This window comes from Gymnodraco acuticeps, unplaced genomic scaffold (assembly GCF_902827175.1).
Source record: "Gymnodraco acuticeps unplaced genomic scaffold, fGymAcu1.1, whole genome shotgun sequence".
NCBI classification, from domain to species: Eukaryota; Metazoa; Chordata; class Actinopteri; order Perciformes; family Bathydraconidae; genus Gymnodraco; species Gymnodraco acuticeps.
Genome location: NW_022990224.1, coordinates 971,753 through 993,269, shown reverse-complemented (window position 1 = coordinate 993,269; position 21,517 = coordinate 971,753). Strand labels below are relative to the sequence as shown.

The window sequence follows — 21,517 nt, the reverse complement described above, 5'->3', positions numbered from 1 at the left end:
GCCCAGGGACACAACGACATGCTGACTGCAGTGGGGTTTGAACCTGTGCCCCCCTGATCTGAACACTGATGCACTACCCACTGCGCCACACACCTCCCCACACACTACCAGTATTTCACAGATAGAGCTGGCCCGGGGAGTCCCACTGCATTGATAAATAAGACTTTTACAGATGAAGTTGGGTTGATTATATGACATTTGATAAATACCATGGTCCTGGCTTTCATAACAGCATTCTTTTTTAAATACAGTAGGCCGACATAAACACTGGTGATGTTAATAATAAATATATCTATGCATCTAATTATGTGTTCAGTGAAAAATATACATATATACATTTACACATTCTCTCAGTCGTACCCCTGGTTGTGCTCTTGCTATACATCTGTGTAGTCAGTATCTATCAGCCTTGTTATTTGTTGTATGAGGGTTGCCAGATATACTGTGGTGGCAAACCTAAAGATGCAGAGATAACAGATGGAGCAGCTGACAGAGGAAACTGCCATGGTGGTGAATGATAAAGGCGTGAAGAAAGACTCAGCTGGGAGACAGAGGAAGGTTATTTACAGCAGAAGGAAAACTTTGATTTAAATGGCTTCCTTACCTAAAATGTGCCCCCAGCTATCAACATGATGTATACACTGTATGGAACTATAGAGGGAAGGGTGTGTGAGCAGCCCAGCGATGGCTACTGTATGCAGGGATGTGATTCTCTGCCAAGGCATGTGCGACAAGGAGACATCACGTTTGGCATAAAACGGACACACAGGCTTATGGTGCCATTCTGACTCAGTCTGGGAATAACCACAAGCTGGGAATAGCAGGATGGCAGCAGTGTGTGGGTTGGTGTGAACAGCCTGCAAGCATGTGTGTGTCAGAGAGGAAGAAAGACACAATATTTGAATTAGAAAATTGATGTTTGAAACCTAAATGTATTCCTGTGTGGCATTGAGGAGTGAAACTGTAATATAACTCTGTGTCTTTGACCTTGAAGTTGATGGAGAAACTAAAAGGCACCAAGAGCGACATTTGTCTTCTCTTATCAGATGTCTCCTTGCTCTGGCAGAGCTGTCACTTTGCACATGAAAAATGTAATTGGTATCCTCCCCTGCTCATAACACAATCTAATCACAGTTTGCCCGGCTCGTCCTGTATTGTCCAGGTGGCCCAACTCTGAGAGGCAACAGAGGGACTCTCAGCATTAATAAATGCCCTTAACCAAATGATGAGATGTGGCCCAGATTACACAATGGCCTGTAGGTAAACAAACACTGCATGCACACACTTTTACACAAAGCGTGCACCATTTCTATCCCCCATTGATTCAGTAATGTCAGTAATTCTAAGAGGTTGTGTGTCCTTGACAAGGTCTTTGTGATTATAAGTGGCACTGTATGGTCTAAGCTGGATCAGCCTATAGTTGGCAAAAACACAGTCTACAGACTTTACTGACAAGATTACATTTCCCCCAAACCAAAACCATCCATCCATCCATCTTCTCCCGCTTATCCGTGGTCGGGTCGTGGGGGTAGCAGTTCCAGCAGAGAGCCCCAAACTTTCTTTTCCCTGGCCACATCAACCAGCTCTGACTGGGGGATCCCAAGGCGCTCCCAGGCCAGCAACGAGATATAATCCCTCCACCTGGTCCTAGGTCTACCCCTTGGTCTCTTCCCAGCTGGATGTGCCTGGAACACCTCCCTAGGGAGGTGCCCAGGTGGCATCCTAACTAGGTGCCCAAACCAAAACAGTCTTGATAACTATTAGCGCGTTCACACCGGAGTACTTTTCCCACAATGGTTCAACAGAACTATATTTGCGTTCAAATATATGCCCCAGGAACTAAATTAGTTCATCAGAACCATGTGTACCCCCTTTTCTGCTCCACATGGTGTATGATGGGTTGGATTGAGTGACCGGAGTCATTGATTTTTTTTTCTCTTGTTTTTTAAACCTGTGATTGATGCTTGAGGGGGAAAATAGCTCTCAGCATGTTGAAGACTATGTGCAGCCCACTGAGTCCCTTTTGGATGGCATGGTATTAGCTGTCTGCCCAGCAGCTTGTGCTGAATGGCAGAAACAGCTAAGCCATCTGTTACACTCTATTTTCATCTCTCAGCCAACCAGTGGGGAGAGCCGCTAACCGAAAGGAACTTCAACTGCTTTCACAGTCCTATTTGTTCAACAGGTGAAGTCTAAGCCTGGCAGTGAGGGACCACCACACCGAGTCTCATTCATGGCACGGCCCAGGTGATTACAGAACCCAACACTTCGCTTCACTGGGCAGAGCTGGAGATAAAGGAGAAAGTACTAATACAAAAAAGTAATCAGGTGCCTCAAAGACTTACAGGAGATTATTACTGTAACAGTTGTTAAATGACCATAACCCAATGTGCCCTCAAATTCTCTCTAAGCCATGTTAAAGGGATCATCCTTTGAATTTAACTCGGTTCATGTAATGTGTTGGAAATGTGTGTTTTCCAGGTGAGGATGAAACAGAGGCTGGCAGGATTCATTTGAGATTACTTTGCGCAAACATGGTGTAATCCCTTTATCTTCATACTTACCTGTCTCTGACAGGGATCCAAGCCTACCTCTACGAACCTCATTGGCCTGACATTCTGGCAGGAGCAAATCCCTGTCTAATGTGTCAGCCCAGGCAGCTTTAACACCTGGCACGCCAACGCTTATCTGCTGAGCACCCAAAAGCACCTGCATTATCCCACTGAAGCTTTACAACAAGGCAAAGGGCTTCTTAAAACCCACACGGTAAATGTGTCATACCACAGACACATGTGTGCAAGGTGCTCATCATTAATAGGGGCTTATGGTCTGATCAAAAACATGTACAGTATTAGAATTCCCGCATGTAGGCATCTTTTCTCCTGGTGGCTGGCTCGTAGGACTTCACTGATAAATCTGGTTTGTGTTTTTACATGTATTTAACAAGCCACTGTTACTATAACAGAACAAAAATAGTTTGTGTCATTTATATACAGTTCAATACAACACATGAGGAGTGAAGTTGTGTTTTGCTAGTGTAAGACATATCTGAATGAATGAATGAACACAAGGCACAATCAACAACAGACAAAAACAGACACAGAACCAGAGACATGGTACATATTGCAATATTATAACTAGTATTGTGAAAACAACTTTAGAGCAGTTTTATGTCCCCCCGAGGACATAATCCTCAAGGAATAATCTCATAATAATGTTTGTATTTCCATTGAAACTTTAATTAATCCCTACATCATAACTGTGTTTGTTATGCAATGTTTTTAAATATTGCATCACTGATAAATATGTCTCTGTAATCTTTAGGAAGAATGTATAACATTGAAATGAGAACATGCTTTTAACAGGTAATTTTGGGGAATAAAACACAGTTTACTAAAGCCTTCTCAGGGATAATAAATAGCCTTGTGCAGTTTCAACTCGTCCCTGGTCCATTGCTTACATTTAATAGGTTTCCTACATGGAATTTGTTTAGGCACTTTTTTGAAGGGTCATTCATTATGGCTGTATAACACACAAGTGAAAATACCAAAACGAAGCGTAATCAATTTCCGGTCCAGCCATTTTTCATTCCTGTTCAATTCCTGTCAGCATCTCCGCATAATAGAGGATCTATTCTTTATGGATTTCACTTTTGATTCAATGTTCAAGTGTTATCGTTTAAAGCAGCGAGTAGGTAAGACAAGTGTAATCTTGTACTTGTTAGCTACGGGGGAGGGCTAGCATTCCCTAATGTATTAGGGACTCAACAAGCTACACAAAAACGTTATATTTGCGGCATTATTATTACATTATTTTAACCAGGCGATAATGAATAGTGTCAGTAAACGGTGATGGTAAACATATCCCAAAGTTACGTATCTTCCGCACGTGCAAAATAGGTCAACGTTACTTTAAATGGCATCACAAGATTTCGCAACTCCATAAAACATATATTTTTTTAAGATAATGTAACGTTATTTGTTGTGTAACGTTATGTCAAGGGCTTGACAGGAAAAACAGAGCAGGTTTATCCTCGTCTATGTCGACATCTGGTGGTGTTTAGAAGTATAACTTTTCAAAGGACGAGTTACAAGGAAGCCGTTTAAAATGCTGCCCCTAAAAAGTGAATTTCTGCATGACATATTTAACATCCTACTTAATATTTACAATGCAATTGTTGTATTCAACAATGACGTTTTCACCTGAGTGTGTGTGTTCCCTTTTGAAACTTGGTAATGTTTAGAATTTCGGTCTAAAGGGCCATCGTAGGTTGTCAGCCACTTACTTTGTTATATATTAAAACTTTAAAATGACAAACTTGAGAGTGTTTGTGTGTCTTATCATTACTTAATGTGCAACGTCAACGTTTGTATTCCTTTTAAATAAACATAAACGGCACAATAAAGCAGGGCTGGCAATACAACGAAAGTATGAGAGATTGTATCCCAAGATGCATTGCGGTACGGCGATAGTTAATACATTTAAACCTAAAACAAGCTAATTGGGGGGGGGAAATGACGGTGTTAAGAGACTAACTGACTAAATGATTTAGGAAAGTAAATTAATTGTATGCTGAGAAGACCATATGAGTGTCTTCCGGCAAAGCGTTAGGACCGTAACTCAACTACGTATGTATCAGATACACATACCAGAACGTGCTGCTGAATCTTTAGCTTTGCGCAGTGGCAGTATCGTAGCCCATGAGGTTTATCCGAGGCGCGATTATTGCTGGTTGAAAACTTTACCCAATACCCCGCCTAGACGACTTGAAATATAGTCGGCGACGGCAATTTTTGACAGTCTCTCAGGAGACCGATAACTTGTTAAAAATAATAATTTATTATAAAAAGGCTTCACTTTAAAAAGAATTTGTCTACATTAACTCACTTGTGATCTTCATTTGAATACATTGTGTTTGACTTTGAACCCCTGATCTATCCTTTCCAACTTCTGTACAATTACCCTCGGTATAAATAAAGTTGAATCATATCTTATTCCAAAACGTTTTGTATGAAGTCTTTATTCGGACACTATATTTTTGAAAGGTTATATAACACATACGGTTAACAAAATACTATATTTTGTGATTCTAAAATTAATATAAAGGGCTAGTCTGAGAACAACTTAATTTGTAACCTTCTTTGGTAAGTGTATTTAGTCTTAATCAGCCCAGAGCATACTGTGTCTACTATATACGCCATATAAATTAACTAATTTATCCTAACCATACGCTAAAAGTCTACTTTCAGAGTTTGATTGCAGTCTTTCAACAGTATGCATGTTAAACCATGTCAGAAGGGTGTGTTCACATTATATCATAGTCCTACACAGCCTGTAATCGTTAGCTTTGCGCAGTGGCAGTATCGTAGCCCATGAGGTTTATCCGAGGCGCGATTATTGCTGGTTGAAAACTTTACCCAATACCCCGCCCAAGACGACTTGAAATATAGTCGGCGACGGCAATTTTTGACAGTCTCTCAGGAGACCGATAACTTGTTTAACACTAATATTCTATAATAAAAAATGGCTCTAGCCTTCCCATCAATCTATTGATAATGTAATTACCAGGACTCTCCACTAGATGTCAATAATGATTATGTGAAGGAATGCTGTGGATGGGGAACTTCCAACACAACTATTTTCATGATAACACAGAGTACACAGTTAGTTATTCTTCACTTCTTGTTCTAGAAACCCCAGAATACCTTACTTTATACTTATTCTATATGTGTATTATACACTAATTCACTTGTGATCTCTATTTGGTTTAAACTGTGTTTGATTTTAACCTTAAATATCTGTATCCTTTCCCACTTTATAATGCTATTTCTACAATTACCCTCGGTATAAATAAAGTTGAATCATATCTTATTTCAACACGTTAGGAAGTGTATATTCGGACACTTATTCTTGAAAGGTTATTTAACACATACAGTTAACAAAATACTATATTTTGTGATTCTGAAATAAATATAAGGACAACTCTGAGCACAACTTAATTTGTAACCTTCTTTGGAAAGTGTGTTTAGTCTTAATCAGCCCTGTAGCGGCCAAAATCCTATAGAACTAAAACAGCCGCCGAGGCACTAGATCTTACGCAGGGCAATGATCATCCAAGTCCAGACAAGAACCTCAATTTGTGCATTTTATTCCAATAATATAGTACAATGAACAGGTTTCCTATACCTCTTTTCCTTAAGCCGTTCCCATGGCTTTCCTTTGTGTGGCTTGAACCACCCTGGTAAAAAACCGTTTGCCTACTAGTGCTGTGGCTCACACCACCCACCTGTCCCCAATATATACAATTACACCAGGTGCTCTAATCTCCCAGTGCCCAAAACATGCCTTCAAAATAAAAGCATAGAAACTACTTTAATTTATGACGCTAACTAAGAATACATATAAATAAATGATAATAATAAACACTATAAACAGCAAGAAAATAAATGTTAAACTATTAAATAATATAAAGAGATATATATAGCTCCAACAAGCCCAGAGCATACTCTGTCTAGTATACGCCATATAAGTTAACTAACTTGTCCTAAGCATACACTACAAGTCTGCATACAGAGTTTCCTTGGAGCCTTTCAACAGTATGCATGTTAAACCCTGTCAGAAAGGTGTGTTCACCTTATAACCTCCTCCTCTGCAACCTGTGATCATTATCTCTGCGCAGTGGCAGTATCGTAGCCCATGAGGTTTATCCGAGGCGCGATTATTGCTGGTTGAAAACTTTACCCAATACCCCGCCTAGACGACTTGAAATATAGTCGGCGACGGCAATTTTTGACAGTCTCTCAGGAGACCGATGACTTGTTTAACACTAATATTCTATAATAAAAAATGGCTCTGGCCTTCCCATCAATCTGTTGATAATGTAATTACCAGGACTCTCCACTAGATGTCAATAATGATTATGTGAAGGAATGCTGTGGATGGGGAACTTCCAACACAACTATTTCATGATAACACAGAGTACACAGTTATTCTTCACTTCTTGTTCTAGAAACCCCAGAATACCTTACTTTTTTAAAACAATAATAATATACCATAAAAAGGCTTCACGTTAAGAAGAAAAACAGAATACATGTTCAAACTTCTTTCCCATTTGTCTACATTAACTCACTTGTATCCTTCATCTTGGTTACATTGTGTTTGATTTGAATCTTAGATATATTTTCTTTCCCACTCTATGATGCAACCTTTGTACAATTACCCTCTGTATACATAAAGTTGAATGATATCTTATTTCAAAACGTTTCGCAGGAGGTCTTTCTTAACAACAATCAGGCACACTGACCTTCTTATGTCTTAATCCATCCAAACTATAGCAGGACAGTCACACACCCCATATAAATTAACTAACTTGTCCTAAGCATACACTAAAAGGGCTACTCTGAGAACAACTTAATTTGTAACCTTCTTTGGTAAGTGTGTTTAGTCTTAATCAACCCAGAGCATACTGTGTGAAGAAGTAGGAAATAAAAAGGAACTCACCTTGTGGTATAACCGGCAAGAGAGAAAGCCTTTGAGCTCCATACTGTTACAGAAATAATCCTTGATAATCCATGATATGGCGTTTCATCACGGCAGTATCTGCGGTAGAATATCTCGCATGAGCTCAGCCCCCTCCTTTTTTTTTATTACATTTTTTGTTTTTTTAGAGCTTTATAGCCAAAATCAGCACTTTTTAAACAGGAAGTGAAATAGAGGGATATGAGGCATGGCTAGTATGGGTGATCTGTTTGGTATTTTGAGCAAAACACTTCATAGACATGTTTTTTATATATTTGGATATATCTGAGACCTATGCTATTGCCTAAAAATAGTATGATATGTCCACTTTAACTAACTTATCCTAACAATACACTACAAGTCTGCATACAGAGTTTCCTTGGAGTCTTTCAACAGTATACATGTTAAACCATGTCAGAAAGGTGTGTTCACCTTATAACCTCCTCCTCTACAACCTGTGATCATTATCTGTGCGCAGTGGCAGTATCGTAGCCCATGAGGTTTATCCGAGGCGCGATTATTGCTGGTTGAAAACTTTACCCAATACCCCGCCTAGACGACTTGAAATATAGTCGGCGATGGCAATTTTTGACAGTCTCTCAGGAGACCGATAAACTGTTAAACAATATTAAAATATCATAAAAAGGCTTCACTTTAAGAATAAAAACAGAATACATGTTCAAACTTCGTTCCCATTTGTCTACATTAACTCACTTGTGTCCTTCATCTTGGTTACATTGTGTTTGATTTGAATCTTAGATATATTTTCTTTCCCACTCTATGATGCAACCTCTGTACAATTACCCTCTGTATACATAAAGTTGAATGATATCTTATTTCAAAACGTTTCGCAGGAGGTCTTTCTTAACAACAATCAGGCACACTGACCTTCTTATGTCTTAATCCATCCAAACTATAGCAGGACAGTCACACACCCCATATAAGTTAACTAACTTGTCCTAAGCATACACTAAAAGTCTACATTCAGAGTTTCCTTGGAGTCTTTCAACAGTATACATGTTAAACCCTGTCAGAAAGGTGTGTTCACCTTATAACCTCCTCCTCTGCAACCTGTGATCATTATCCCTGCGCAGTGGCAGTATCGTAGTCCATGAGGTTTATCCGAGGCGCGATTATTGCTGGTTGAAAACTTTACCCAATACCCCGCCCAAGACGACTTGAAAAATAGTCGGCGACGGCAATTTTTGACAGTCTCTCAGGAGACCGATAAAGTGTTAAATATTAAGAATATTTCATATGAAAAGGCTCTGCTGTTGTAAGAAGATGCTGTACCACCACTGGATTGATAATATCATTGTCCAAACTCTCCACTATGTCAATAATGATTTAATGAATTTCGTGAACTAGGAACTTTCTCCACAACTAATTAAGTCTTTTCACAACTGGTATTCTTCACTTCTTGTTCTAAAAAACCTAGAATACCTGTCTTTAAACTTAGTTCCTATTTGTCTACATTAACTCACATGTGATCTTCATTTGGTTACATTGTGTTTGATTTGAACCCTAAATATCTGTATCCTTTCCCACGTTATGATGCAACTTCTGTACAATTACCCTTGGTATAAATAAAGTTGAATCATATCTTATTTCAAAACGTTTTGCAGGACGTCTATATTTGGACACTATATTTTTGAAAGGTTATATAACACATACAGTTAGTAAAAAACTATATTTTGGGATGCTAAAATAAATATAAAGGGCTACTCTGACAACAACTTAATTTGTAACCTTCTTTGGTAAGTGTGTTTAGTCTTAATCAGCCCAGATTATACTGTGTGAAGAAGCAGGAAATAAAAAGGAACTCACCTTGTGGTATAACCGACAAGAGAGAAAGCCTTTGAGCTCCATACTGTTACAGAAATAATCCTTGATAATCCATGATATGGCGTTTCATCACGGCAGAATCTGCGGTAGAATCTCTCGCATGAGCTCAGCCCCCTCCTTTTTTTTTTATAATTTTTTTTTTTTTTTAGAGCTTTATAGCCAAAATCAGCACTTTTTAAACAGGAAGTGAAATAGAGGGATATGAGGCATGGCTAGTATGGGTGATCTGTTTGGTATTTTGAGCAAAACACTTCATAGACATGTTTTTTATAAATTTGTATATATCTGAGACCTATGCTATTGCCAAAAAATAGCATGATATGTCCACTTTAACTAATTTATCCTAACAATACACTACAAGTCTGCATACAGAGTTTCCTTGGAGTCTTACAACAGTACGCATGTTAAACCCTGTCAGAAAGGTGTGTTCACCTTATAACCTCCTCCTCTGCAACCTGTGATCATTATCTGTGCGCAGTGGCAGTATCGTAGCCCATGAGGTTTATCCGAGGCGCGATTATTGCTGGTTGAAAACTTTACCCAATACCCCGCCCAAGACGACTTGAAATATAGTCGGCGACGGCAATTTTTGACAGTCTCTCAGGAGACCGATAAAGTGTTAAATATTAATAATATTTCATATGAAAAGGCTCTGCTGTTGTAAGAAGATGCCGTCCCACCACTGGATTGATAATATCATTGTCCAAACTCTCCACTAGATGTCAATAATGATTTAATGAATTTCGTGAACTAGGAACTTTCTACACAACTAATTAAGTCTTTTCACAACTGGTATTCTTCACTTTTTGTTCTAAAAAACCTAGAATACCTGTCTTTAAACTTAGTTCCTATTTGTCTACATTAACTCACATGTGAACTTCATTTGGTTACATTGTTTGATTTGAACCCTAAATATCTGTATCCTTTCCCACGTTATGATGCAACTTCTGTTCAATTACCCTTGGTATAAATAAAGTTGAATCATATCTTATTTCAAAACGTTTTGCAGGACACTATATTTTTGAAAGGTTTTATAACACATACAGTTAGTAAAAAACTATATTTTGGGATGCTAAAATAAATATAAAGGGCTACTCTGACAACAACTTAATTTGTAACCTTCTTTGGTAAGTGTGTTTAGTCTTAATCAGCCCAGAGCATACTGTGTGAAGAAGCAGGAAATAAAAAGGAACTCACCTTGTGGTATAACCCATGGATGTATAATAAGAACTGGATACAGCGTGGGAGGCGGGGCCTCATTCATTCCTATGAGAGTTGCTCATTAGCGCATGATGATAAAATGGCCCAACTTTTGAGAGAGCGAAACGTCACAGATTACCCGGCATGCCTGAGAAGTACCCGTATGTGCGCACATAGCGCATGCGCAACTTTAACCAAAATGCTCGTTCACATCAAGCACGTCAATTTGCATACACGTAACAGCACCGCACGTTCATGACAGCATGGTAATGATTTGTTATTATGATGGATTTGATATTAACGAGGCGGGTAGTTAGCAGCTAGCGGCTAGCTAGTAATTATGCTAATGTCCACATCAATCGTTATGTACTTATATTACGCTGTAACAAGATCTAGTGATATCCAAGCAACAGAGCTTCATTTAGCATGAAATAATGATTGCACTGTATATATATATATATATATATAATATATATACTTATAATAAGTAATATTAACTTTATTTAATACAACATTTACGGTACAATATTTAATCATACAGCCCATGTAGTATGATAATGAATTACAGCAAACATGTGCAATATATCCATTATTACAGCTCCATGGGATGGCAGTAAGATGATATGGGTCCGTTCTTATTGTGCATCCATGGGTAAAGATAAACGCAACTCACATTGGTTTCTCAAACAGCATCTCTGTAAACTACGTGTATTCACTGAATTTCACTCTCTGCCTTTAACGGCTCGTTGTAGCTCCAATAGCTCCAGCCCCCACCCTCCCTGTGAGCACAGTGTGTTCTGATTGGTCGGGACACGTAACATGATCGTGCCGGGCGGCGCGGTCCCGTGGGTTAGATGCGCGTTCATAATGCAGAGGGAAATAACTCTCAGAATAACGTTATTAGCACATTATTACAACTTGAGGAACGAATGTTTTTAATAAGGGCTATACAAGTGTTCATACTGGGTAGTTTATTTAGTTAAAAAAAATTATCCAACGATTTACAGACCACTCTTTCCCCATGTAAGTCAATGGGAAAAAGTGTTTCCGGGCCTGGCAACCAAACGGAAGTGTAGTACCGCCGTTTGGCCAGCACGAATATTTTCATCTGAGTCCGGCGCACTTCCTGGGGGCTTGGTATAACCGACAAGAGAGAAAGCCTTTGAGCTCCATACTGTTACAGAAATAATCCTTGATAATCCATGATATGGCGTTTCATCACGGCAGAATCTGCGGTAGAATCTCTCACATGAGCTCAGCCCCCTCCTTTTTTTTTTATTACATTTTTTTTTTTTTAGAGCTTTATAGCCAAAATCAGCACTTTTGAAACAGGAAGTGAAATAGAGGGATATGACGAGGCATGGCTAGTATGGGTGATCTGTTTGGTATTTTGAGCAAAACACTTCATAGACATGTTTTTTATATATTTGTATATATCTGAGACCTATGCTATTGCCTAAAAATAGCATGATAGGTGCACTTTAACTAATTTATCCTAACAATACACTACAAGTCTGCATACAGAGTTTCCTTGGAGCCTTTCAACAGTATGCATGTTAAACCCTGTCAGAAAGGTGTGTTCACCTTATAACCTCCTCCTCTACAACCTGTGATTATTATCCCTGCGCAGTGGCAGTATCGTAGCCCATGAGGTTTATCCGAGGCGCGATTATTGCTGGTTGAAAACTTTACCCAATACCCCGCCTAGACGACTTGAAATATAGTCGGCGACGGCAATTTTTGACAGTCTCTCAGGAGACCGATAAACTGTTAAACAATAATAATACATCATAAAAAGGCTTCACTTTAAGAAGAAAAACCGAATATATGATCAAACTTCTTTCCCATTTGTCTACATTAACTCACTTGTGTCCTTCATCTCGGTTACATTGTGTTTGATTTGAATCTTAGATATGTTTTCTTTCCCACTCTATGATGCAATTTCTGTACAATTACTCTCTGTATAAATAAAGTTGAATCATTTCTTATTTCAAAACATTTCGCAGGAGGTCTTTCTTAACAACAATCAGACACACTGACCTTCTTATGTCTTAATCCATCCAAACTATAGCAGGACAGTCACACACCCCATATAAGTTAACTAACTTGTCTAAGCATACACTAAAAGTCTACATTCAGAGTTTCCTTGGAGTCTTTCAACAGTATACATGTTAAACCCTGTCAGAAAGGTGTGTTCACCTTATAACCTCCTCCTCTGCAACCTGTGATATGTATCCCTGCGCAGTGGCAGTATCGTAGTCCATGAGGTTTATCCGAGGCGCGATTATTGCTGGTTGAAAACTTTACCCAATACCCCGCCCAAGACGACTTGAAATATAGTCGGCGACGGCAATTTTTGACAGTCTCTCAGGAGACCGATAAAGTGTTAAATATTAATAATATTTCATATGAAAAGGCTCTGCTGTTGTAAGAAGATGCTGTACCACCACTGGATTGATAATATCATTGTCCAAACTCTCCACTATGTCAATAATGATTTAATGAATTTCGTGAACTAGGAACTTTCTCCACAACTAATTAAGTCTTTTCACAACTGGTCTTCTTCACTTCTTGTTCTAAAAAACCTAGAATACCTGTCTTTAAACTTAGTTCCTTTTTGTCTACATTAAGTCACATGTGATCTTCATTTGTATACATTGTGTTTGATTTGAACCCTAAATATCTGTATCCTTTCCGACGTTATGATGCAACTTCTGTACAATTACCCTTGGTATAAATAAAGTTGAATCATATCTTATTTCAAAACGTTTTGCAGGAAGTCTATATTCGGACACTATATTTTTGAAAGGTTATATAATACATACAGTTAGTAAAAAACTATATTTTGGGATGCTAAAATAAATATAAAGGGCTACTCTGACAACAACTTAATTTGTAACCTTCTTTGGTAAGTGTGTTTAGTCTTAATCAGCCCAGAGCATACTGTGTGAAGAAGCAGGAAATAAAAAGGAACTCACCTTGTGGTATAACCGACAAGAGAGAAAGCCTTTGAGCTCCATACTGTTACAGAAATAATCCTTGATAATCCATGATATGGCGTTTCATCACGGCAGAATCTGCGGTAGAATCTCTTGCATGAGCTCAGCCCCCTCCTTTTTTTTATAATTTTTTAATTTTTTAGAGCTTTATAGCCAAAATCAGCACTTTTTAAACAGGAAGTGAAATAGAGGGATATGAGGCATGGCTAGTATGGGTGATCTGTTTGGTATTTTGAGCAAAACACTTCATAGACATGTTTTTTATATATTTGTATATATCTGAGACCTATGCTATTGCCTAAAAATAGCATGATATGTCCACTTTAACTAACTTATCCTAACAATACACTACAAGTCTGCATACAGAGTTTCCTTGGAGTCTTTCAACAGTACGCATGTTAAACCCTGTCAGAAAGGTGTGTTCACCTTATAACCTCCTCCTCTACAACCTGTGATCATTATCTGTGCGCAGTGGCAGTATCGTAGCCCATGAGGTTTATCCGAGGCGCGATTATTGCTGGTTGAAAACTTTAACCAATACCCCGCCCAAGACGACTTGAAATATAGTCGGCGACGGCAATTTTTGACAGTCTCTCAGGAGACCGATAAACTGTTAAACTATAATAATACATCATAAAAAGGCTTCACTTTAAGAAGAAAAACAGAATACATGTTCAAACTTCTTTCCCATTTGTCTACATTAACTCACTTGTGACCTTCATCTTGGTTACATTGTGTTTGATTTGAATCTTAGATGTGTTTTCTTTCCCACTCTATGATGCAATTTCTGTACAATTACTCTCTGTATAAATAAAGTTGAATCATTTCTTATTTCAAAACATTTCGCAGGAGGTCTTTCTTAACAACAATCAGGCACACTGACCTTCTTATGTCTTAATCCATCCAAACTATAGCAGGACAGTCACACACCCCATATAAGTTAACTAACTTGTCCTAAGCATACACTAAAAGTCTACATTCAGAGTTTCCTTGGAGTCTTTCAACAGTATACATGTTAAACCCTGTCAGAAAGGTGTGTTCACCTTATAACCTCCTCCTCTGCAACCTGTGATCATTATCCCTGCGCAGTGGCAGTATCGTAGTCCATGAGGTTTATCCGAGGCGCGATTATTGCTGGTTGAAAACTTTACCCAATACCCCGCCCAAGACGACTTGAAATATAGTCGGCGACGGCAATTTTTGACAGTCTCTCAGGAGACCGATAAAGTGTTAAATATTAATAATATTTCATATGAAAAGGCTCTGTTGTTGTAAGAAGATGCTGTACCACCACTGGATTGATAATATCATTGTCCAAACTCTCCACTATGTCAATAATGATTTAATGAATTTCGTGAACTAGGAACTTTCTCCACAACTAATTAAGTCTTTTCACAACTGGTATTCTTCACTTCTTGTTCTAAAAAACCTAGAATACCTGTCTTTAAACTTAGTTCCTATTTGTCTACATTAACTCACATGTGATCTTCATTTGGTTACATTGTGTTTGATTTGAACCCTACATATCTGTATCCTTTCCCACGTTATGATGCAACTTCTGTACAATTAACCTTGGTATAAATAAAGTTGAATCATATCTTATTTCAAAACGTTTTGCAGGAAGTCTATATTTGGACACTATATTTTTGAAAGGTTATATAACACATACAGTTAGTAAAAAACTATATTTTGGGATGCTAAAATAAATATAAAGGGCTACTCTGACAACAACTTAATTTGTAACCTTCTTTGGTAAGTGTGTTTAGTCTTAATCAGCCCAGAGCATACTGTATGAAGAAGCAGGAAATAAAAAGGAACTCACCTTGTGGTATAACCCATGGATGTATAATAAGAACTGGATACAGCGTGGGAGGCGGGGCCTCATTCATTCCCACGATAGTTGCTCAATAGCGCATGATGATAAAATGGCCCAACTTTTGAGAGAGCGAAACGTCACAGATTACCCGGCATGCCTGAGAAGTACCCGTATGTGCGCTCATAGCGCATGCGCAACTTTAACCAAAATGCTCGTTCACATCAAGCACGTCAATTTGCGTACACGTAACAGCACCGCACGTTCATGACATGATTTGTTATTATGATGGATTTGATATTAACGAGGCGGCAGTTAGCAGCTAGCGGCTAGCTAGTAATTATGCTAATGTACACATCAATCGTTATGTACTTATACTACACTGTAACAGGATCTAGTAATATCCAAGCAACAGAGCTTCATTTAGCATAAAATAATGATTGCATGTATATATATATATATAATATATATACTTATAATAATAAGTAATATTAACTTTATTTAATACAACATTTACGGTACAATATTTAATCATACAGCCCATGTAGTATGATAATGAATTACAGCAAACATGTGCAATATATCCATTATTACAGCTCCATGGGATGGCAGTAAGATGATATGGGTCCGTTCTTATTGTGCATCCATGGGTAAAGATAAACGCAACTCACATTGGTTCTCAAACAGCATCTCTGTAAACTACGTGTATTCACTGAATTTCACTCTCTGCCTTTAACGGCTCGTTGTAGCTCCAATAGCTCCAGCCCCCACCCTCCCTGTGAGCACAGTGTGTTCTGATTGGTCGGGACACGTAACATGAACGTGCCGGGCGGCGCGGTCCCGTGGGTTAGATGCGCGTTCATAATGCAGAGGGAAATAACTCTCAGAATAACGTTATTAGCACATTATTACATCTTGAGGAACGAATGTTTTTAATAAGGGCTATACAAGTGTTCATACTGGGTAGTTTATTTAGTTTAAAAAAAATTATCCAGCAATTTACAGACCACTCTTTCCCCATGTAAGTCAATGGGAAAAAGTGTTTCCGGGCCTGGCAACCAAACGGAAGTGTAGTACCGCCGTTTGGCCAGCACGAATATTTTCATCTGAGTCCGGCGCACTTCCTGGGGGCTTGGCATAACCGACAAGAGAGAAAGCCTTTGAGCTCCATACTGTTACAGAAATAATCCTTGATAATCCATGATATGGCGTTTCATCACGGCAGAATCTGCGGTAGAATCTCTCGCATGAGCTCAGCCCCCTCCTTTTTTTTTTATAATTTTTTTTTCTTCTAGAGCTTTATAGCCAAAATCAGCACTTTTGAAACAGGAAGTGAAATAGAGGGATATGACGAGGCATGGCTAGTATGGGTAATCTGTTTGGTATTTTGAGCAAAACACTTCATAGACATGTTTTTTATATATTTGTATATATCTGAGACCTATGCTATTGCCTAAAAATAGCATGATAGGTGCACTTTAACTAACTTATCCTAACAATACACTACAAGTCTGCATACAGAGTTTCCTTGGAGCCTTTCAACAGTATGCATGTTAAACCCTGTCAGAAAGGTGTGTTCACCTTACAACCTCCTCCTCTACAACCTGTGATCATTATCCCTGCGCAGTGGCAGTATCGTAGCCCATGAGGTTTATCTGAGGCGCGATTATTGCTGGTTGAAAACTTTACCCAATACCCCGCCTAGACGACTTGAAATATAGTCGGCGACGGCAATTTTTGACAGTCTCTCAGGAGACCGATAAACTGTTAAACAATAATAATACATCATAAAAAGGCTTCACTTTAAGAAGAAAAACAGAATATATGATCAAACTTCTTTCCCATTTGTCTACATTAACTCACTTGTGACCTTCATCTCGGTTACATTGTGTTTAATTTGAATCTTAGATATGTTTTCTTTCCCACTCTATGATGCAATTTCTGTACAATTACTCTCTGTATAAATAAAGTTGAATCATTTCTTATTTCAAAACATTTCGCAGGAGGTCTTTCTTAACAACAATCAGGCACACTGACCTTCTTATGTCTTAATCCATCCAAACTATAGCAGGACAGTCACACACCCCATATAAGTTAACTAACTTGTCCTAAGCATACACTAATTCAACCCGGAGAGACGTGATGTAAGAATTACATATTTATTGTTTACACGTCATATGAATGAAATGATTGCCATGATAGTACAACAGGAGAATGTAATGGTGTTTGGCGATTAGGCCCCCGGTTTGCAGGATAATCATTCAGGAGGGAAAGCACCGCTCCGATGAAATCCCCGGGGTCTAGACACTGGTGGTGGTGATGAGTAGGTGAGACCAGTCTGAAGGAGGAAGGTTTAGCTTTGTCCTGAAGGAGACGGGAGGCGAGAGGGGTGGAGGCGGGTTGCGTGTGATCATCTGCAATGACAACTGACAGGGAGGAAGAGCAGGTATTTAAGGCATTTAGCATGTGCAGCGATTGGCTGCTGAGGCGTGACGCCCTCATATTTAATGAGGGGGGAAGGGAGCCATAGAGTGACGTGTGAGTGACTCGAGTTAGGTCTTCCTTATTGAACTTGCGCTAAAGCTTTCATAAGTCTACATTCAGAGTTTCCTTGGAGTCTTTCAACAGTATGCATGTTAAACCCTGTCAGAAAGGTGTGTTCACCTTATAACCTCCTCCTCTGCAACCTGTGATCATTATCCCTGCGCAGTGGCAGTATCGTAGTCCATGAGGTTTATCCGAGGCGCGATTATTGCTGGTTGAAAACTTTACCCAATACCCCGCCCAAGACGACTTGAAATATAGTTGGCGACGGCAATTTTTGACAGTCTCTCAGGAGACCGATAAAGTGTTAAATATTAATAATATTTCATATGAAAAGGCTCTGCTGTTGTAAGAAGATGCTGTACCACCACTGGATTGATAATATCATTGTCCAAACTCTCCACTATGTCAATAATGATTTAATGAATTTCGTGAACTAGGAACTTTCTCCACAACTAATTAAGTCTTTTCACAACTGGTATTCTTCACTTCTTGTTCTAAAAAACCTAGAATACCTGTCTTTAAACTTAGTTCCTATTTGTCTACATTAACTCACATGTGATCTTCATTTGGTTACATTGTGTTTGATTTGAACCCTAAATATCTGTATCCTTTCCCACGTTATGATGCAACTTCTGTACAATTACCCTTGGTATAAATAAAGTTGAATCATATCTTATTTCAAAACGTTTTGTAGGAAGTCTATATTCGGACACTATATTTTTGAAAGGTTATATAACACATACACTTAGTAAAAAACTATATTTTGGGATGCTAAAATAAATATAAAGGGCTACTCTGACAACAACTTAATTTGTAACCTTCTTTGGTAAGTGTGTTTAGTCTTAATCAGCCCAGATTATACTGTGTGAAGAAGCAGGAAATAAAAAGGAACTCACCTTGTGGTATAACCGACAAGAGAGAAAGCCTTTGAGCTCCATACTGTTACAGAAATAATCCTTGATAATCCATGATATGGCGTTTCATCACGGCAGAATCTGCGGTAGAATCTCTCTCATGAGCTCAGCCCCCTCCTTTTTTTTAATTAATTTTTTTTTTTTTAGAGATGATTATAGCCAAAATCAGCACTTTTGAAACAGGAAGTGAAATAGAGGGATATGACGAGGCATGGCTAGTATGGGTGATCTGTTTGGTATTTTGAGCAAAACACTTCATAGACATATTTTTTATATATTTGTATATATCTGAGACCTATGTTATTGCCTAAAAATAGCATTATATGTCCACTTTAACTACTTATCATAACAATACACTACAAGTCTACATTCAGAGTTTGATTGCAGTCTTTCAACAGTATGCATGTTAAACCCTGTCAGAAAGGTGTGTTCACTTTATAACCTCCTCCTCTGCAACCTGTGATCATTATCCCTGCGCAGTGGCAGTATCGTAGCCCATGAGGTTTAGCTGAGGCGCGATTATTGCTGGTTGAAAACTTTACCCAATACCCCGCCTAGACGACTTGAAATATAGTCGGCGACGGCAATTTTTGACAGTCTCTCAGGAGACCGATAAACTGTTAAACAATAATAATACATCATAAAAAGGCTTCACTTTAAGAAGAAAAACCGAATATATGATCAAACTTCTTTCCCATTTGTCTACATTAACTCACTTGTGTCCTTCATCTCGGTTACATTGTGTTTGATTTGAATCTTAGATATGTTTTCTTTCCCACTCTATGATGCAATTTCTGTACAATTACTGTCTGTATAAATAAAGTTGAATCATTTCTTATTTCAAAACATTTCGCAGGAGGTCTTTCTTAACAACAATCAGGCACACTGACCTTCTTATGTCTTAATCCATCCAAACTATAGCAGGACAGTCACACACCCCATATAAGTTAACTAACTTGTCCTAAGCATACACTAAAAGTCTACATTCAGAGTTTCCTTGGAGTCTTTCAACAGTATGCATGTTAAACCCTGTCAGAAAGGTGTGTTCAGTGCTGGAATTGGGCCGGTACTCACCGGTACGCAGTACCGGCACTTCTGGTTCTGACCCATGGAGTACCGGCACTTCTTGCTCAGTACCGGCATGCTGGCGGTACTCCGGTACTCATGCACCGTGCCAGTACTCAACACTCTCCCGCCGTTCTTATTATACATCCATATATATATATATACAGCCGCCCGGTACTCAGTAGATGCGTCATGAGGTGCCGAACGGACATTCTCATCGCTCTAACCGCTGGAGTTTCACAGCGGCTGTCAGCTGTTTACTCCTGTCATTCAAACAGAACGTGCTGGAGAGGGGGCGGGGCTTATCTTCTCCATGTAAATACTGTGGTGGAAACGACTATGTCAAAATTAACCTATTTGACCGTGATTTAATAGTAATACACGTTTCAAAATAATAATAATAATAATGCCGAAGTAACAACATACTGAAAACTGTTAGTAAAACCATGTTTTAATGCTTTACAATTTACATACCTAGATGCACGTGTGTTGTGTTTATGCAGTGCAACTCCCACCCAGTGGGTGGCTATGTAGAGTGATAGAACAGAGCAGGCACGCCCCCGAGAGAAGGAAAGCAAGTCACGTCACAAATTAGCATTTCTAAAATGTTAGCGTGGATTAATAAAAGTGCAAAAAGACAGCGGTTGTCGCCGGAAGAAACTTCAAATACAGAGAATGCTGTGCCTGTGTTGGAAATTGTGTCTGATGGGGAGCTTTCTTTGGTTGATCCTCCTGCTCCAAGTTCTAGTGCATTAGCATTAGCACTAGCTCCGCCGCCTCCTCCAGAGCCTCTAAAGTTAGCTGCTGCTGGCTCAACTGCCACCACCAACACCGGGCAAAGCGATGCACCTGACTGCTGGACAACGGACCAGGTGCAATATTTTTGCAAGACCAATGCATGGCTCCTTCTTAAAGATAAGAAGCTAGGATGTCGGATATGCAGAGATGTCAAATCTTTGGGAATACACACTGGACAAGGACTGAAACTGTCAACTGAATGGGGTGAGTGTGCAGTGTCTCATTTCGGTGTTGACAAGGGCAAACAACAAGCTAGCCTGAGAAAAAAAATCAAAGAACATAAAGAATCACAAGCCCATGTAAAAGCTGCTGACATCCTTACATCTGCTTCACGTGAAACTATTCAACATCAAGTGCAGTCTATGCATAAATCTGAATTAGACACCACTATCAGAGTTTTTCGAACGGCATATAAAATTGGCAAACATAGCCGGCCATTCACAGACATGCCAATTGATTTGAATGTACAGAAACTGAATGGGCTGAACGTGGGCAGGGTTTTGCACTCCAATAAAACCTGTGGCGAAATCATCGACCACATAGCTCATGAGCTGAAGAAAAAAAATGGCAAAAGACATTACAGAAAACCAAAGAAAACTCTGTGTTTTGGTCGATGAATCTACCACTATTAGTGGTAAAACGGTGCTTGTTGTGTGTCTACGCTCAGCATTAGCTGATGCTGAGCCCGAAACGTTTTTTTGGGAGCTGATCGAGTTGGATGGAACAACGGCTGATGACATCACAAAGGCGTTAATGGAGTGTCTTGGAAGAGATTTTAACGAGGACTTTTTAGGTCAGTGTTTCGTTTCTTTTGCATG

General features: G+C 39.0%; 13 non-coding genes across 13 annotated transcripts; all 13 read left to right on the top strand.

Moving 5' to 3' along the window:
• Positions 1-4,671: 4,671 nt before the first annotated feature.
• LOC117547916 lies at positions 4,672-4,812 on the top strand. Its single transcript, XR_004569267.1, has one exon. It is a non-coding gene; the product is annotated as a U4 spliceosomal RNA (small nuclear RNA).
• Positions 4,813-5,343: 531 nt separating this feature from the next.
• LOC117547908 lies at positions 5,344-5,485 on the top strand. Its single transcript, XR_004569260.1, has one exon. It is a non-coding gene; the product is annotated as a U4 spliceosomal RNA (small nuclear RNA).
• A 1,182-nt stretch (positions 5,486-6,667) lies between these two features.
• Positions 6,668-6,808, top strand: LOC117547922. Its single transcript, XR_004569273.1, has one exon. It is a non-coding gene; the product is annotated as a U4 spliceosomal RNA (small nuclear RNA).
• Positions 6,809-7,984: 1,176 nt separating this feature from the next.
• LOC117547920 lies at positions 7,985-8,125 on the top strand. Its single transcript, XR_004569271.1, has one exon. It is a non-coding gene; the product is annotated as a U4 spliceosomal RNA (small nuclear RNA).
• A 475-nt stretch (positions 8,126-8,600) lies between these two features.
• LOC117547913 lies at positions 8,601-8,742 on the top strand. The gene has a single exon (XR_004569264.1). It is a non-coding gene; the product is annotated as a U4 spliceosomal RNA (small nuclear RNA).
• A 1,087-nt stretch (positions 8,743-9,829) lies between these two features.
• Positions 9,830-9,971, top strand: LOC117547910. Its single transcript, XR_004569262.1, has one exon. It is a non-coding gene; the product is annotated as a U4 spliceosomal RNA (small nuclear RNA).
• Positions 9,972-12,181: 2,210 nt separating this feature from the next.
• On the top strand, positions 12,182-12,322 carry LOC117547921. The gene has a single exon (XR_004569272.1). It is a non-coding gene; the product is annotated as a U4 spliceosomal RNA (small nuclear RNA).
• A 474-nt stretch (positions 12,323-12,796) lies between these two features.
• On the top strand, positions 12,797-12,938 carry LOC117547915. The gene has a single exon (XR_004569266.1). It is a non-coding gene; the product is annotated as a U4 spliceosomal RNA (small nuclear RNA).
• Positions 12,939-14,022: 1,084 nt separating this feature from the next.
• Positions 14,023-14,164, top strand: LOC117547912. The gene has a single exon (XR_004569263.1). It is a non-coding gene; the product is annotated as a U4 spliceosomal RNA (small nuclear RNA).
• A 475-nt stretch (positions 14,165-14,639) lies between these two features.
• Positions 14,640-14,781, top strand: LOC117547914. Its single transcript, XR_004569265.1, has one exon. It is a non-coding gene; the product is annotated as a U4 spliceosomal RNA (small nuclear RNA).
• A 2,209-nt stretch (positions 14,782-16,990) lies between these two features.
• LOC117547905 lies at positions 16,991-17,131 on the top strand. Its single transcript, XR_004569257.1, has one exon. It is a non-coding gene; the product is annotated as a U4 spliceosomal RNA (small nuclear RNA).
• A 942-nt stretch (positions 17,132-18,073) lies between these two features.
• LOC117547918 lies at positions 18,074-18,215 on the top strand. Its single transcript, XR_004569269.1, has one exon. It is a non-coding gene; the product is annotated as a U4 spliceosomal RNA (small nuclear RNA).
• Positions 18,216-19,304: 1,089 nt separating this feature from the next.
• Positions 19,305-19,445, top strand: LOC117547906. The gene has a single exon (XR_004569258.1). It is a non-coding gene; the product is annotated as a U4 spliceosomal RNA (small nuclear RNA).
• The last annotated feature ends 2,072 nt before the right edge of the window (positions 19,446-21,517 follow it).